Consider the following 19109-nt stretch of genomic DNA (forward strand, 5'->3'; position numbering starts at 1 on the left):
TCTTCTAACCACCCTAAGGGCTCTATTTACTACAATCCGCATATTGAATGCGGATTGTAGTGTGATATTACCGAGTGAATTCGCATTGCGGATCCAGGCAATATCACAGGGATTTACTATAAATCCCTTGCAGGGACAGAGCTTGTGATAAAGCTCTGTCCCTGCGGATCCCATCCGCACTCTAGTCGCGGTATTTTCGGAAAAAATACCGCGACTAAGAGCCCGCGCATGCACCGACCCACCATCGCTGCTACCCCCCACCAATGCAAAGCCCCGCCCCCAGAGATCGCGGACCCCCGCGACCCCCCCCCGCCCGCGACCTCCCCCCTCCCTTCATTATACTTACCTGCATCCTCCTGGCCTCCGGTGATCTTCTCCGGACTTCCCGATCAGGTGATCTCCCATACTGCACTGGGACCCGATCACCTGATAACCGGGCCACAGTGCACTATTGGAGACCAGCTGACCGGAGAGGAGCCATCACCGGCGGCCCGATCACCGGTGTCTGGATTCAGGTAAGTAAAAAAAAAGTTTACATTTATTTTTCTTTTTTTTACAGCAATCTGCTTGCGGTCTGTTTAGACCACATAGCTGATTACTGGTACCGGCTCCCACCTCTGCTCTCCCCGTTAGAGCAGAGTGGGAGCCCGGTAACCGGGGGAGACCCTGGATAACGCCACCTCCAGGTGGCGTTATTATCACAGGGCTTCCCCCGGTATTTTTTTACAATTTATTTTTAGTAACTCTGGTCGGATCACATTTCCCATTACAATTATGGGAAATGCGATCTGCTTTACTAAAAATAAGTGATACTAGGGGTTGGAGTAGAATTTTACTAATTCTACTCCAATTGCCCTGTAATAACCACAGGTGAAAATAAAATAATGTGAAAAGGGTGAGAAAACACCCTTTGTCACTTTATTTTAGTAAAAATAATGTTAATAAATAGAGCCCTAAGTGTGACATTTTGCACCTTTTTTGTATAATGGTTTAATTGAGTAATTCAGATTTACTTACTGGGGAGCTGCGGTGTCTATTGTAGTCTGCATCCATTGCTAATAAGATACTGCACTCTGCTGTAGAGTTACATTTGTAACTCTTTTTCTTTTATGACTTATTCTTTTTGGGGTGCAATAATCTCTGGGATATTTATGCATAAATATTTGCTATATACTAAATTTGATGAATATTTAACATAGGTTTTAAGGGGCTTCTCCCAAGCCAACCCCTGGTGAAAAGTAACTAAGACTTGGGTGGAGACACTAGTGACAATAGACGGGGTCCACCCCTGGAGAGGTTGAATCCCTAGTTGTTTTACAGTAACCCATTACTTTAGTATATAGGACAATACATACAGAAGGAGTTACATGTTTTTCAGCAAGCCCTGAGAAAAAGTTATTTAGGGGCTCATAAACTTTTAGTCACACCCCTGCTTACAAGCCTGCAATTAAGTTTCAGTATAGTTTTAGAAACCGGGCATACATGCCTACTTTCCCAGAACTTCCAGGAGACTCCCGAATGGCAAGAAAAATGGACATTGGCAGCCACTGGTCCCTCCCAACCTTTTTCCTCAATGGAATACTGCGACACATGGGTGGGACCACTGGACACTGCCGAAGAGCAGGACTGTTCCGCTGGTTGGTTGGTAGGTATGCCTTTCTCCTAGGTCTCCAGTAGAATTGTGCCAACAGTCTTAAGTCATATGTGAGTTCAGCATGTCTTTATCACTGGTGCTCTTATTTCCCCTATTGGTTGATTTGGAAATGCTGTTCTGCTGGCCTATCTTAAATCACATTATGACCCTGACTCAAAATATAAGTCAAGGAAATAAAAATTGGCAATCACATCTCCACCCTTCAACCACAGGGAGTCCATTGTCGGCATTGCTGTGGTTCAGCACCTGGTCATCTCTGTCAAGGATGGTAATGTGGCGATTGTTGATGCCGCTAACTAGACAACCAGTAGCAGCTGTCCAATCAGCTGTGTTGACAACCATTCAGAGCAGCCTGTGTAATTTCATGCTTGTCTAGGCTTTTGTATACGGAGAAAAATCTGCTTCTACTGCCAGTGAGGGCGAGTAGCTCTTATACACTGGTCATCGGATCCACCTTTTCTTACTTCTAAGTAGGAACAGGGGAGTTGTTTATATAGATTTATTTACTGATGTTTCCATTTATATATATATATATATTACTGATATGTGTAATATAATATAATGGAAAATAATAATCTCTTGGTTTTATTTAATGCTGGGTTAGGAATTTACATGTTAACCTTTGGGTTTTTCCAGATCTTCACTTACTTGCTCCTTTATCCTCCCCCTAATCTCACTGCTCAGTCACTCTGAGCTGCCGAGGGTTTAGCTGATCACGTTGTGCGCAGAAGCTCAAAGTAAGTATATGATCGTAGGCGTCAGAACTGTGTGATCAGCCGAGTGCATTCAATTGAGAGGATTATTTTAGGAAACAAAAATGTAGGGAAATCACACTTGTTACCTTAAACTGAGAATTACATCAAATCAAAGCACATTTTTCTCTAGAAATTTGTTCTGAACAATTTATGTTTGACAATTGTCATGCATATTACACACCATTGTGCTTTTAGCACAGAATGTATTTTTAGTGATAGATTAATGCATTCATTTGCATTCAAGCAGGGCCTCATGTTGTGCACAATCCTCTATTATAGCACAAGTACCTTAAAATTGTGCAGTGTTCCAGAACGGTGAGTCCCAAGAATTGGCAGCATTAACTATAACGGACTCTTTACAGAGTCTTGAGAAACCAATGTACAAGATACTCCTAAATGTGGGCAAAGCTTTTATATATTCTATATTTATTAGATAGATACGAGAGAGAGAGAGAGAGAGAGAGAGAGAGAGGAGAGAAAGAAAGAAAGAAAGAAAGAAAGAAAGAAAGAAAGAAAGAAAGAAAGAAAGAAAGAAAGAGAGTGAGTAAGCTTCACCAGGGCAGGAATTAGTGGGAAAGATTATATATGCTATTTAAAGCTCTTTGTAATATATAATAACTATATAAATAAAGGTTAATAAATAAATAGATATTCTATTTATATGTAAATAATAAATATGAGATAGGTACATAAATAGTGTTGCATAATATATAGGCACTATATAACAAAAAGGTCAATAATAAGATGTTAAGCTGGCCATACACGCTGCAATTATCGGGACGATCCGCCCGATATCGGCGGATCGCCGCGATAATTGTAGCGTAGGGGGGGGCGACCGAGGGTTAAATATTGCTCGGTCGGGCATGCTGGATTGTCCAGCATGCCCGTCCGATGCTATATTACCCGGTAAACTGTCGGCCGCATCTGGCAGTGTATGCCCAGCGCAGCCGACAGACATTTCCTGTGTTCCTTCCTACGGAAGGAACAGGGAAATGTCTCCTCCCACGGGGGCGGAGCGCGGATGTCGGGCTATACACTGTGAGATTTCTCTCACAGTGTATGCCGCGGACATCTGCGGCTGGCAGCCGGCCAGATAAAATGTCTGTCGGTCTGACAGACATTTTATCTGGCAGTGTATGCCCAGCATTAGATAGATGGATGAATCTACAGATGGATAGATAAATAGCTAGATAGATAGATAGATAGATAGATAGATAGATAGATAGACAGACAGACGGACGGACGGACGGACAGATAGATATAGACTAAATCGCCTTTCCAATTAGCTGCTCAGTGTGTCTGGCCTAACATCACAACTGGATGGGCATTAAATTTGCCCGCCCAGTTGATGTCAGCAGTTCCTGCAGCAAGTGTATGGGTGGTCGGTGGGTCGTCTGTACACAAATGCAGATACACTAATATATCTTTCAGATATATCTGCATCAATGCTGCAGGGCCAACCTGATATGTCTGTGAACGACCCGCTAATGCATTCGCAATATATCATTTATTGATTGCATTGTACTAACGATATATCGACAAGTGTGTACACTGCGTTATAAAAGTGGAACTTGACAACTCTTGTAGGTGTCCTCACATTAGCAAAGTTATAATTTTTCTACCAGTCATTAAATTATATTGGTTCTAACTTCTAAGCAATGGTGAAGGCACCAGTAATAATTATTTTATAACAAATGGAAAGATCCACATCCCAAGTGTTGCAATACAGCTCTGTATTTGCCAGTAAACAATCATTTCACAAATACAGGTTGAGTCTCCCATATACAAAATGCTTGGGACCAGGGGTATTTCGGATATCAGAATATTCCGTATTTTGGAATATTTGCATATCATTATGAAATATGTTGGGAAAGGACCCAAATCTAAACACAGAATGCATTTATGTTTCATATACTGTACACCTTATACACACAGCCGGCAGGTCATTTTATACAATATTTTCTATAATTTTGTGGCTCAAAGTTTGTGTACGTACATGAAATTCATATATGTTTCATATACACTTTATACACAGTGGCATATCTAGGGGGGGCCGAGCAGGGCTAGTGCCCTGGGTGCCATTGGACCAGCAGTGTGGGGGGAGGGGGGGCACTAATACTGGGGGGAGTATATAAGGGGCACTGCATAGGGGGGCACTACGGGGGGCACTGCATAGGGAGGACTACTACTGAAGCACTGTATAAGGGGCATTGCATAGGGTGGACCACTACTGGGGGCACTGTAGAAAGGGCACTACTGTGAGCACTGCATAAGGAGGACCACTACTGGGGGCACAGTATAAGGGGTACTACTGGGAGCACTGCATGGGGGGACCACTACTGGGGGCACTGCATAGGGGGGCCACTACTGAGGCACTGTATAAGGGGCACTGCATAGGGGGGGACCACTACTGTTGGCACTGTATAAGGGGCACTACTGGGAGCACTGCATAGGGGGGACAACTACTGGGAGCACTGTATAAGGGGCACTACTGGGGGCATTGTATAAGGGGTCACTGTACAAGGTTGCATTTCTGGGGGCACTGTATAAGGGGCACTACTACAGGGGGCACTGCATAAGGGGCACTGCTACTGGGGACATTGCATAAGGGGCACTACTACAGTGGGCATTGCCAGAGGGGCACTACTACTTGGGGCATTAAGGTGCATATGGAATGCAAAGGAATGTTCCCAGAGTGATGAGAAATGGTGTTGGTCATGTTGCCATGCCCACATTTTGAAATGGCCACACCCCTTTTTGTATGTGACCATGCCCACTTTGTTGCTGCGCGTCAAAGGCGCATGCACCTACTTGAAGAGGGGGTCCATTTTTTAACTTGCCCTGGGCTTCAAATACCCTAGTTATGCCACTGCAGTGCTCCCAGTAGTACCACTGCTTATACACAAAGCCTGATGGTTATTTTGTGCAATATTTTTAATTATTTTGTGCTTTAAATAAAGTTTGTGTACTTTGAACCATCAAAAAACTAAAGGTTTCACTATCTCAGTCATGCTAAATAAAAATCCGAATTTTGGAATATTTGGATTTGGGAGACTCAACCTTTATATAATGCAAAGATTCCTGTACCTCGACACAGATTGGGACGTTTGCCATTCTGTTCATATTTGTTATGATTTTGAGATCAAGCAATTGTTTCCTGTTATTGGTCATTTTCTGCAAGAATTTTGCTGCTGTGCCATTCTGTGGTATTAATAACATGTAGTCTTCTGTAATAGGAAAATACCTCCCCCTCACTCCCCCTGTGCGCAAACACACAATTATAATCTTATTCTACACTTGCTTAGTATTTTGATTAGTATTTTTTTAATAAAAGTATTGCAAGTGTCAAGTAACAGCTGTTAGTGAAGAGATTACAATAGTGATCGGCAAGTTGGTACACTTTGTGCATGATTCAGCTTTGGGAATAGAGGGCCTGATTCAGACCCGCTTGCTAAGATGCATACGCTCACTGCTGCCTACGGTATGCATTGTGTATGCATTGTGCGCATGCGTATGCATCTCGCGAAAGTTCACAATGCATTCTCTCGCTGAGCATAGACAGCCCAGCAGAGTGAGTGACAGGGGAAGCAGTTTGTAGGTGGTAACAGGGGCTGGCCATTAAACACGGGGGAGTGGAGGTGCAAACACAGGCGTGCCTGAGCATCTCAGCGGCGTGTTAGAGGTGTGCATAATTATAAGACAGCATCATAGTACACGTCACCCGGCTTGTTTTTACACTGAAGTGCTCGCAGTGCTTGCGGCAGGGTATGGTCAACCTCAAGCGCTGCGATAGCATCCGATGTACCGATGGTTGCATACACCTCCTGGACATGACGTGCAAAAGTGGGCGTCTTAAGACAGGCTGGTGGGTGTCTGCATACACTATGTGATCGCTCTCTAAGAAATACTGGGTGTGCTAATGCATTGCTGTGTGATAGCACTGCCTACGCAATTTGCATACACATCGTGCGAGCGATCGCATCTAGCGAGTGGCTCTGAATCAGGCACAGAGCTAGAAAAAGCACATACCTGATCATCTTGGTGAAACCATGCTGCACTGTAAAGTGTGCAGAAAGATTTAGATTTGGGAAGAGTGTTTAAAAAACTGACATCTAAATTGCAGTGTAAAACTAAAACTGTGCAGTTGTGGGCTACATGCAAAGCAGTCAGTATTTACCCTACATGCAAAATAAAATGTATGTATTCACGGAATCAGTATGTAATACCGCCGGCTGACAGCAGAAGCGTGACGGGTGAAGATCCCGATTGCTAATTTTGGTAAGTACCCCTAACCCTACCCCCTACCCTAACGCTTTAGGGGTGCCTTACCCTAACCTCCCCCTAGTGCCTAACCCTATCCCCCCTCTAAGTGCCTAAACCTAACCCCCCTTCCCTCGCAGCTTAAAGCTAAGTCTCCCGGGAGGGTGCCTAACCCTAACCCCCCTTCCACTAGCCTAAAGCTAACCCTCCCGGTGGGGTGCCTAACCCTAAGTCCCGCCTGGAGCACTAAAACCTAACCCTCCCCCCCATGGCTGTCCGCACCCGGCTTACCTTCGTTCGGTATGCCAGGCGTCGGGGCTCCCGGCATAGGTCTAATGACACCTGTCATTAGTACCTTGCCGGGATTTGACAGTTGGGAAGCCCGCAGTTGGCATTTTGACCGTCGGCTTCCTGACTGCATCTCGCATTCACACCCTTTGCATTGCAACATGATTTGTCCTGGTCCACAGTTACATGCTCTTTTTCACTCTATTCCCAAAGCTGAATCAGGCCCTTTGTCTTTAAGGGGCCACTCAGACCGCCCACTTGCACCAGAATGCCCCCATGTGCCCCTCAGACCCTCCCCTGCTCCCAGGAGGAATCCATTGTACCAGTGCCTAAATAAATGATTAAAAAATGATGGTGCCAAAATAATACACCCCAAAATGTTAGTTGGACAAACAATATGCTCCAGGGGAACTTACATATACTACTTGCTGCAGTCAAACGCTGAGGAGAGCTTGTGCTCATCAAAGCCAGAGGTTTTCACATTCCATAATATTTAGCCAAAGGAGAGACTGTGACCCACCGACACATTTCTCTTCCAATTATTCAGTGTTGCTACTAAAGTATTATATAAATGGGAGTCAGGGTTGGAATTATGTCTGGAGCATCAGAAAAGCAGAGTGGGAGACGCTGGGGCACCCTAAAAAAGAGCACCAGAAGTTTTATCATGATCTTGACTGTGCACATCTCAGTGCACCAACAGCAATACATAGACTGAGAAAAAGTGACACCAACTTTCAAAGTCGTGGTTTGAAACGTATTGTTTAAACATATCGAGTCAAAGCCCATTTCAAGAGTATGTTTAGTGGAAAATATAACCAATGGCCCTTTGGTTTGAATAATTTAGTTCATCTCTAATCCTGAGCGTCTGTCAGAAATCTTTCAGTTTGCTAATTTCACATCAGCAGCATTACCATACATCATCATTGCACTCATTCTGGTATCCAAAACATTGGGTTCTACAATGATTTAAAGCAGCGGGGAGAAAAATGATTACAATGATTGTATGCATGCCTTTAATCAAGCATGATAAACAGAGAAAGGCTCCTGAAAGGAGCACAAGACAGATAGCTGCTTTTGATGAATTGTATTTATTTTTGCAATGACAGAGTTCAGGGGGGAAATATTTTAAAGCTCATGATCATGATCCCATTAAATAAGAAATAACTAAGCATTTCTAAATTTGTTCATATAGCATCACTTTGGTTTTGTGTTATGGTTATAGATAAATATATAGTGGCTTATGCAGGGTTGAGCGTACGCCTGTTTGCGGAGCGTATATCGTATTTGTGCACTGTGCTTGCTCCAGAACTGAGCGCATGTAAAGAGTGAGTTATATACAGGGGTGCGGAGAAGAGGGGTACTATTTACCCGGGCTTTGGCTTGCTGGAGGGGCCCAGCACCGTCCCCCCTCTTCTTCCCTGCTGTGCACTGGGCTGGGCTGCAGTGGGAGACTGCTCGTGGCTGCTGAGCAGCAGCCGCAGCAGTGTCCTATGCCTGTGGGGGAGGAGCGATCACAATGATCACACACCCCCTGGCTTTGCGCTGGGCTAAGGGGATCAAAGCACCCACCACCCCAGCGCACAGCGCTGCTACGATTTTTATCCTAAGGGGGCGTGACCACATCTACCACGAATAGGTCACGCCCCCTTCCCCTGGCTCTCAATGCCCCATGTCATATACATTTCAATTTGTCACTGAGGAGGGAGTGTGCAAGCTGCTGTATGCAGAGTTGAAACTGTAGATACATGTATTCCAGAGGTATCATTTGCACCAAATGTGGGATGTTAGAAGCGTGCACTGATGATGATGACACATAACAAACCAAGGGCCCCATTTTACTATGAGACATAATAACCCCTATAGCACTCGCTAAAGGGGTTATGTCCTCCTTTCAGTATTTAACAATCAGCAGAAAGCTTAGCTTACCGCTGTTTGTCACTGTATAGCTTACGCCATCTATAGATGAAAATAGTGATACAGTCCCCATTATCGGCAATGGGGACCCAGCAACAGCCTTTCCAGCTCCTTCAAAGCCTTCCAGGCATTGTCGCATGTGCAGACTGGCCATCACACATGCACATGACAGAACAGCCCAGCGCTGGCAGCGATAAGAAGCCAGCAACAGTGTGGAGCTTACCGCCGAGGAGGAGGATGTCTCTGGACATCGCCGGAGAGGTAAGTAATGTTAAATACTAACAGCATATTCATTAATATCACTGTGATACTGAACTAAATTTGCCGCTGGTAATAAGCTTCATTGTTAACTGGGATGCCAAGTGTAGTGGTACACAGCAAGATGCATATAGCATTGCATATGGTAAATACATACAATTACATTATTTCCTTCCACGCAATGAAGGAAAATTCCAATATCCTTATGAGAATACCTGTTCTACGCATTGTGTCTATTGTTCATGTAGTTAAGTGATTATTTGCTACTTCGCATGAGCGGAAAGTCCTGAAAACTCCTACAATTTACACGTACACAGAGTGAATGCTCAGCTATTCTACTGCGATTGGGAGAGACGGTATCAGAAATGGGGCAGCAAAGTGATGGGCATTCCTGAGTGGTGACTGGGAGGTGGTCTAAAGTGAACCCAAAAAAATATGTTTCATGGGTGTGTTATGGGAGTGTGGTGGGCATGTGGGTGAAAGCAGCCACGTTCTCAGATGCAGAGCCACAGCAATAGATGCCAAGTTCAGACGGAGAAATTGCACCTGTCATAGAACTGGTGCAAGTGTCGATGGTGTACACGATGGTATGCTAATGGTGGTGTGTCAAGAATCACTGGTGGTGTTACAGTGTGCAGCGCTGCTGAAAGTGGGTGTTAAGTGGGTGTTTCAGGGCTTGAACCTTCAGATACAGGCTACTACACCAAGCGAAGGCTGATACCGCAATTGCATATTATCACCCCCCCAACTCTACAATCAGATACACCAGTGAACTGTTACAAGTCGCGGTCACAACTTGTCTCCCTCTAGCAGTTTACCTTCTCCTGATGCTGTTGTTCCAGTTTCCTCAGTTGCTAGGCGATCTGCACGCAACAGGAGCTCTTGTATTATCCACAGCATGGCGTGATTGGTTCCTTCTACTTTTGGCCTTTTGCCGCCTCGACGGTTATAGCGTTCCTTTTGGTTCTCTCAGCTCTGCTGCATGGTCAGCATTCTGTGCCTTCTTGCTATATTGTGTCCTGGTTCTCCAGCTGTATTGCCTAGCCACTGGTTATTGGTTCCCTAGCCACTCCAGCAGTTTCCATCCTGCCACTAGCTCCCAAGCCGCTCCATTGGCTTCCCAGCCACACCAGCAGCTTCCGTCCTGCCACTGGCTCCCAAGCCGCTCCATCAGCTTCCCAGCCGCACCGGTAGCTTCCGTCCTGCCATCGGCTCTCAAACTCCAGTACACCAACTTCTGCTACCAGCTCTCAAGCCGCATCATCGGCTGTCAAAGCCGCATCTCAAGTACACCAAGTTGTGTACCGGCTCTCACGATGCATCATCGGCTCTCAAAGCCGCATCTCAAGTACACCAACTAGTGTACCGGCTCTCAAGCTGCACCATCGGCTCTCAAAGCTGCATCTCAAGTACACCAACTTGTGTACCGGCTCTCAAGCCGCATCATCAGCTCCTAAGCCGCACCATCGGCTCTTAACCACACCATCGGTTCATAAGCAGCACCATCAGCTCTCAAAGCCACTACAACAATTTCATCAACTTCTGCTACCAGCTCTAAGCCGCATCATCAGCTCTCAAAGCCGCATCTCCAGTACACAAAATTGTGTACCGGCTCTCAAGCCGCACATCGGCTCCTAAGCCACACCATCAGCTCTCAAGCCACACTATCGGCTCTTTTGCCATGTCATTGACTGTTTACTGCTTATTCCTCACATCACCACTGATTCCCATTGATTAGTCGTGCAAACCGCTACTACCCTGAATATTAAGACCAAGCAGCCATCTAAGTACCGGTGAACATGTCTAGTTCTATGGGAAGAATGGGTGGCTGTTAGTGGCAGAAGACCTCGCTAGCCTTGTTTCTAGGGGTTTGCACGGAGCGGAGTTCGGGACTCGTAACATGGACACAGCAACGTCCACCTCTGAATCAATGCCATAGTGTTAAAATATACTAGCAATAACTTACTGTTACCAGACAAAAAAATGCAGGAGAAAAAAAACTATACCTATTATTAATATTATTATTATTAGTAGTAACATGGGTGCCAAGAGGGGTGGCAGGTACTAATTACCTGGACCCGGGCTTGTTGGAGAGGCCCAGGTCTGATGTTGCCCCCCTCTTACCTTTTAGCAGCCCCGCACACGCTGCTCTCCTCTTCTCTGACTGTGTGGAGGAACGATCACACTGATCGCCCCCATCCCCTCTGGATTTGCGCTGGGCTGAGGGGCTCACAGCTCCCCCCTCCCCAACGCGCTGTGCCACTTTGCAGTGCTGCAAAAATGGTTTTGTTTTCCACCAGAGGGCCCAAGCCAGCTGTCTACGCCCCTGAGTAGTAGTATCTTTAATCTATAAGGTGCCACAAGGGTTCCGTAGTGAGACTAATGTAAACAGTATATAAATTCACATAGATATATAGTTACAGTATGTAGAAAGCATAAATATGAAGAGAAAACCCAGGGGAGAAGGCCCTGCTCATATAAGCATGCAGTCTATAGGGGATATGGGTGGACACAATGGGGAGAAGAGGGCAGAGGCTGCAGAGATAGAAGGAGGAGGAGGAGGAGCTAGAATGAATAAAAGTTTTAAAGGCATGTTTGTGTCCTGAGAGGCTGGATGACAGTCTGATGAGTGAGTGAAGGCATTACTGATGTTAGTAGTGGCTCAGGAGGAATAGTGAATTGGAGGAGGTGACGTGGCAGTCATTGAGAGTGAAGAGGGAGTGTATGAGGAAATGAGGCTGGACATGTAGGGAGGAGCTGTGAGGGTAGGAGCTTTATAGTAGACAAAGAGGAGTTTCACTTTAATTTTGAGTAGAATCGGAGACAGTGGAGTGACTGACAGAGAGACAGCTGAGGTGGGTAAACTACAGTAGAAAATGAGGTGACAGCAGAGTTGAGAACAGACTGGAAAGGGACAAGGAAGTTAGGAAGGCCAGAGAGGAGCATATTATACAGTAATCAAAGCTGGAAATGATGTACATGTGTAGTTAGAGTCGGGGCTCACAAGGCAAACCTTAAGGTTCAGAGTCGCTCATGTAAAGCTGGCCATACATCAGCAATCACAAAAAAAGATTCTGCATTTTCTTCACCGATTTAACAATTCTCCAATCCACCAATATGATACATTGGTGATATTTTACAGTGATTTGTAGATCTTTTTCATCCAAAGATTGGACCTGCAAATCGTGGAAATGCCCATACATTGTCTCCAAATTGTTTTATTGGCAAAATAGTTTGCAAAACGCCTGATCTTTACTATGCACTGGCAATCTACAACCCCAACTAGTCTGCAGAATTCAACATGTTGGATAACCCAATTCACTGTTCCAGATAATTTTTTCATTGGCATCGGTGATCTGTGAAATCATCTGTAAAATACAGAATTGGCCCATTTGATTCTTGATGCAGTGGCGTATTTATAATGTGTGTAGGGCAGAGGTTCCCAAAGTCCGCCATTACAGTCCATGTTTTACGGATATCCAAGCTTGAGTTCAGATGGTTACATCAAATGGATTGAGGTACTAATGAAGTCACTTGCGCTCAAGCATGGATATCCCTAAAACGTGGACTGTAATGGCGGACTTTGGGAACCTCTGGTGTAGGATATTTGAGGTGCACAAGGGCCCCTGGGTCGAGGGGGGGCTCACACTGCACACCCTGCACCTATACTTTATTTTTTTATACTTACCTCTCCGATGTCCCATGGAGTAGCGCTACAGAAAACACCTGAAAAATGGCCGCCGCTGCCATTTTCTTACCGTTTTGCGTATGCGCAGTAGGAAATCACCAGGAAAATGGCTGCCGCACCAATTCCTTCATGATCTGCATATACGCAGTAGACTCCGGGCACACTCTAGTGCCCAGAGTCTACCGCTGCTGTCCGTTCGCTGACGGAAGCCGGGGAGAGAGGAGGGGGCCCTGGACGGTGAGTGAACACAGGCCTCCTCCTCTCTTAATACGCCCCTGTGCTGATGTATGGGTCCCTTAAGACAGAGAAGTACAACATTATCTTAAACTTAGGTTAAGACAACAGTATGATGCAATATAGCAATTGTGCAGAACAAAATCATTAAATAAATGACAGGTTCAGTTTTACTAACAAATGAAGGTACTCACTCATCCGCCACTCACTTCATACAATACAAACGTACATACATGCACTCACAATAGTGCTAGCCAGTCAGTGTAAAGATAAATACTATACACTGAATAGGAAATGTCTTTTCCGCAATGATTCCACAATTGGAAGTCACAGTTAAGTTTGTGTATAAAGCAGATATATAACTACTGTATATCTTTAAAGCTCCCCATTCTTTCATGGCACTGGCATTGTACTAGCTTTTTTATTAAAGATGATGGATAACAGGTCATGCTATCATTGAGTCATGGATGCTCACATTTCACTGACAATACCCCTCACTGTCAAAACTTGCTGTCAAAAAGTTAAGCAAGTTTCTTTGTCTTCTCTGTGTGTGTACGTTTCAATTTGTCTACTTTTACTTCTGTCTGGAAACATAGCCAAATAGGCTGCCCCAATCAACCCTCACAGATAGCTCAGCGCAGTTTGATCTAGGTCGATATACTGAACCTTTGTCAGTGCAAGCTGCAGGAAGAGCATGGAACAAATAGTCTCCTAATTAGGGAGATTTACAGACTGATAAAAAAGCTGCTGTTTGAAGAGTCATATTTTCACAAAACCTGTAACGCTATCAGCACTCTGACACATTGCTGAATAATATAAAGTTCCACTAAACCAACACCAACTCTTGGCTTCCCAGAACTGACTTTCTAAAAGTGCTGCAAAGTTAAAAAGTTAAACAAAGTTGGTTGGTTTTACACGTAAAGTCTCATTTACCATGGGAGGCTGGGGAGCAATATGGTCCCGATTTAAGTGCTGACGCATTTTGCATCCTGCACGTATGCATAAAAATTTGGTCACAGAGAAATGCCATCCTACATGTGTATTTTTTAAACATTTAGTATGCATTTCTATGCACATCAATACATTATAATGCAATATACCATGAGAAACATAATGTCTTGACATTGTCATTAATAGATGCAAAAGGTGTGTTTGTCATACTAATTGTAATTAAATACAAACATCCCACATTCATAATTTATCTATGGGTAAACCCAATGGAAATCTTCTTTCCAGCAGTAGCCCAAATAATAAATCAAAATAGACAGCTTTGACATAATAGAGCTGTAGCGCCAATATACAAATGGCTAATCACAAGTGGCAGGGAAGTGCTGCTGGTGTTATCTTCAGAGGCAATGCTACACTTAGCTGTACATAACCTTGCTGTATTAAGCTTACACCTGACTGCCCTCCTTCCTTCTCTCCATACATAACGTATCCGCCAATGTAAGATACAGCCCTATCGAAACATGGACACATTTTTTAACATGCATTCACAGTATGGAAGTGCGTAATTTCCTGCCGCTGATATGGAGTGGAGACCAAATCTGAATTTGGCCAATATACGTAAATGGAACAATAAAAAATGATAGACAAATATGTGCAATAACCAGTGCAAAAAGGTAAATATCCACAGAAATACTGTACCTAAAAGTGGCACAAATTAAATATAATATGAATAAATTCCTGATTGGCTGCACAGATGAATACATTTTTGCAATAAAAACGACCAGTTCATATAAAGGATTCAGGGCCTGATTCAGACCTGCTCGCAAGCGCAGAGCGCTCGCAAGTGGGTCGATGTTTGGCCCCTGCGCATGCGTCGCGTCTGGCGTGCGCATGCGCGAGCCCCAGCGAGCCAGAGGAGGACCTGAGCAAGCTGGAGGAGGACCTGCCCAGCTGAAAGCAGGTAAGTGTAACCCGCTGTACGCCACCTGAGAGTGATGTATAGTAACACCATCAAATTCCGAAAATACATAATTTTTGGAATTTGATGAATAGCCTAATTTCTACATTCCCATACTAACGGAGTGTTGAAATTAATGCAGACGGACTTAACCAGGAGATATCAGTGATATCTTCTGTGTTAAGTGTGTTAATGAATACTAAAAAAAGGTAATTAAGGAAAATGTCCTTAAAACTGTTATTTTAGTGTTGATGAATAGGCCCCCAAGTTACAAACCCCTCAACCACTCTTACCATATCTAGATCTCCAACCTCATCTCCACTCTGCTCTGCTCAGTCAATGACTGCCACCTATTCCCCTCACTGATCATTTGCTCTCAATCCCGTATTTAGAACTTCTCCCACACTGCTGCTGACCTCTGGAATGCTCTCCCACGCTCAATCAGACTTTCCCTTAGCCTCTCAGGCTTTAAACTTGCCCTAAAAATGTACCTTGTTACTGAAGCCTACCACACCTAATCTTGTCTCTCAAGATTATGCTCCCACTGCTCTGCTCCCCATGCCCGCATTGTGTCCACACAGTTGTTTTTAGAATGTAAGCTCTTTTGAGCAGGGCCCTATCTCCTCAAGTGTTGTTATGTAATTGAAAATTTTGCTGGTTATAATTATGTATATATGTTTATTTGTTTCTTGTATGTAAATGCCTGTACTGTCAACAATATACTCATGTAATCCTGAATGTTATTTGCCTATGTACGATGCTTCAAACCTCTTGTGGCACCATACAAATAAAACATAATAATAACAAAAATAATAATAATAATAATAATAATAATAATAATAATAATAATAATAATAATAATATTGTTGCTAGTCATCCCTAATTTTGGTTGTCTTACATACAAAATCAGAAAAGATACAAAGAAATGAACAGGGTCGGATTATAGAAGAGGCGGACGGGACAGTCGTCCAGGTGCCCCCACACTTTGGGGTCCCCCACAATGCTGCAAACATTGGCCGGAACCTGGCCACTCTAAAATCTCACTGGCTGGCTCCCACGTCCCGCCTCCCGGCAACATCACACAGCACAGCAGCAGTCACAGTCAGTGCAGCAGCACCCTTTATGACCGTGGCTGACTGTATAAGCCCTGCCCTCTTTGATGAACTAATGCCGCGATTCGTGGGTGAGAAGGGGATGGGGCCTAATTCCACAAAGTGCCCGCCCCTTTTAGAAAAGCTGGTAGTGGTACTACAACAGGTAAGTGTATGCTACTGAGAGAGCATGTGCCGTGCACACACTACTTTAGTCCCTCTCAATCTCTCTCTCTTCCTCACTTCCTCCACTGCTCTCTCTGTCCCCTAATCCTGTCCTCCTCCCTCTCCCTTTATCACACTCTCTGTCTCTCTCGATCTCTCTCACTCTCTCCTATTCTCCCCCTTCTCTCTCCCTGTCCCTTCCTCCCTCCCCCCTTCCCTCTCTATTCCTCTCTTAGGGGTCTATTCATGATGTTAATTATCAGGGTTTGAATGGCCCCCGATAATTAACATTCTAACTCTATGCAAGCACTGGAGCAATTCATCATTGCTCCAACGCGTTGACAGCTGATCCAAAAATCGTCTGTCTCCCCAAAGTGTTTCACTGATCCTTTCAGAGCAGTGAATCTTTTAACTGCTCCTTTGGAGCAGTGAGACAACTGCACATGCGTGACCTACAGGTCACGCATGCACACTAGAGCCCCAACGTCCGGCAGAAGGAGTCCTCTTCACAACCCGGGATTCCTTTCATAGGGAAGGAACGGGTTGTGAGCCCCAAGCGGGAGCAATCGCCATCTGAAGATGGCGAATGCTCCCGCACTCAAGCTCTGAAAATATTGTATTTTCGGAGCTTAATGAATCTTGCCCCATACTTGTGTATGCGGACAGCGGGCCATATCTGTGATATCTCCTGTTTTACCTTCTTGATGAATGGGCCGATAACTTAATTTCTACAATTGCAGGAGAAAATGTTAATTTTCCTCTGCTTTTGTAAAAATTAAGTGATGTTGAATAGACCCCTATATATCTCACTCCGCCCCACTCCCTCTCTATCTCCCTGTCCCACCCTCTCTGTCTCTCTCTCCCTTCCCCTAATCCCCCTGGCAATTTTATTGATGGGGCCCCCACAACTCAGTTGCCCCAGGGCCTCCACAAGTCTTAGGGTCTCATTCAGACCCGCTCGCAAGTGCTGAGCACTCGCAAGCAGGTCGATGTTGAGGCCCTGCGCATGCGCAGCGGCCGCACTGCGCGAGCGCAAGCCCCGGAGTGAGAGAGAAATTTTCTTGCTCCGGGGCTCAATACAAAAGGGGTGGCTGTCGATGGTGATCGACAGCTCGCACTATTTTGAAGGTGGGGCGGTGGCGTTCCCGAAGGAACGCCTGCCGTTTGGGGGCGGCCCCACTGACATCACTTGTGATGTCAGTGGTGAGCTTCCGGCTCTATTAGAGCCGAAAACTCACTGGGGCTTGCGGTCGACGAGACCCTACCACAAGGGTCTCATCGCAAGCCCCGATGGTCGCGATGGTCTTGACCATCGCGACCATCAACCTAGCCGCTCGCTAAAGCTGTGGGTGGTCACCCACAGCTTAGCGAGCGGCCAGGAGGCCGGTTCATTAAAGAGAAGCGGACGCCCAAATTCAGAGCGAGCACTCGAATTTTGCGAGCGGCTCTGAATGAGGTCCTTAATCCGGCCCTTGAAATGAATATGACATATAGAACATAGCAAGTGCTTTGGTACCGTTTGTCATTGTCTGAAATTAGTAAAATAATTGAAACTACTAAAACCACTATTTAGACTATTTGTTAATCTATAAATGAAAGATATAACTTAAAGAGAAAGGATTGTTAAAGTTTAAACAAAACTATAGGCTTTATGCTGACTTTTAATAGAAATAGAAGAATGATCACTGAAAATGCATAAACTGTCCTTGTAGCATAATACACTATGGGGTTGTTGGTGTATTCTGAGTTGAAGCAAAGCAAAAAAGAGGTGATTCATGGTCTGATGCTATTGCTGGTAGCAGCTGCGATTGATAACACTATTATGGTAATGCAGCAGGAGGCATATGTCAGCAGATGGAGATCCTGGCCTCTTCCTTCCCCCCCAGTGGCGGTGACACGCCTCCGTTTGGGGAAACGGAGGCTGTCGACGCCCCCTTCCCGCCCAGAAACGGCAGCAGACTGTCAATCACTGACAGTCTGCTGCCGCTCTGTGGACCTAATTCAGAGCTGGACGCTATTTGCGCTCGCTCGTTCAGAAAAAAGGGGTGGCTATTCAAATGAACCGTTCGCTCTTTGCGGTCTGTTCACGCCTCTAGGTCTGAACGAGCGTACAAAACATGTGGTCGTTTTTTGGAAAACTACGCCCCCTGGCCGCTCGCATCCTACGTCATGTCTGCTATTTATTAGATTAATCGAGTACATCGACCAGTGTATGAACTGCTCGCTATTCTTGTGGTTGGTTTTTCCTACCGCAATCTTGCGAGCAGTTCTGACTATAAAATAACCCAGTGACGTGGTCAATGACACTGCTGTATTAATTATGCACACCCATAAAATGCCCGTTTTGACCTTTAAGCACGCCTGCGTTCTGAATTCCACTCCCCGTTTTCAAGCACCTTCCCCTGTTACCACCCACATACGACTCCTCCTGTCACTCAAAATAGCAGGCATTCGCTATTTAGCGAACAAACGATTTTCGGCCACACTGACTGGTTCGGGCATGCGTATTACGATCCGAACACATGCGCAGTTGTGCAAACATCGCTCGGAACGAACGAGCGGCCGCTTACGAGCGGCTCTGAATCAGGCCCTGTGTGCGATCACGTAGGACCTGTACTGCATATGCGCAGTACAGGTCTTGAGCCAGTGCAGAACATCACAATCAGAGATGTGCACTTACCACAGGGCTGTAACTAGGGGTGTGCGCATCGCTGCGACAGTGCTGCCTGTACCGTCCCGCGGACGCTCCAAGCAGGCACCCTGCCATAATTACAGCTGCCCGGAGCATCTTGTAGATGCCCCCTTATGCGCGACATCATGACTTCACGTGTAAAGGGGGCACAGGACGCTCTGAGCCCTAGTTACGGCTCTGACTAAAAATCAGGCTAGCACACAT

Source organism: Taudactylus pleione, unplaced genomic scaffold, assembly GCF_031769625.1.
Source record: "Taudactylus pleione unplaced genomic scaffold, aTauple2 ptg000380l, whole genome shotgun sequence".
NCBI lineage: Eukaryota > Metazoa > Chordata > Amphibia > Anura > Myobatrachidae > Taudactylus > Taudactylus pleione.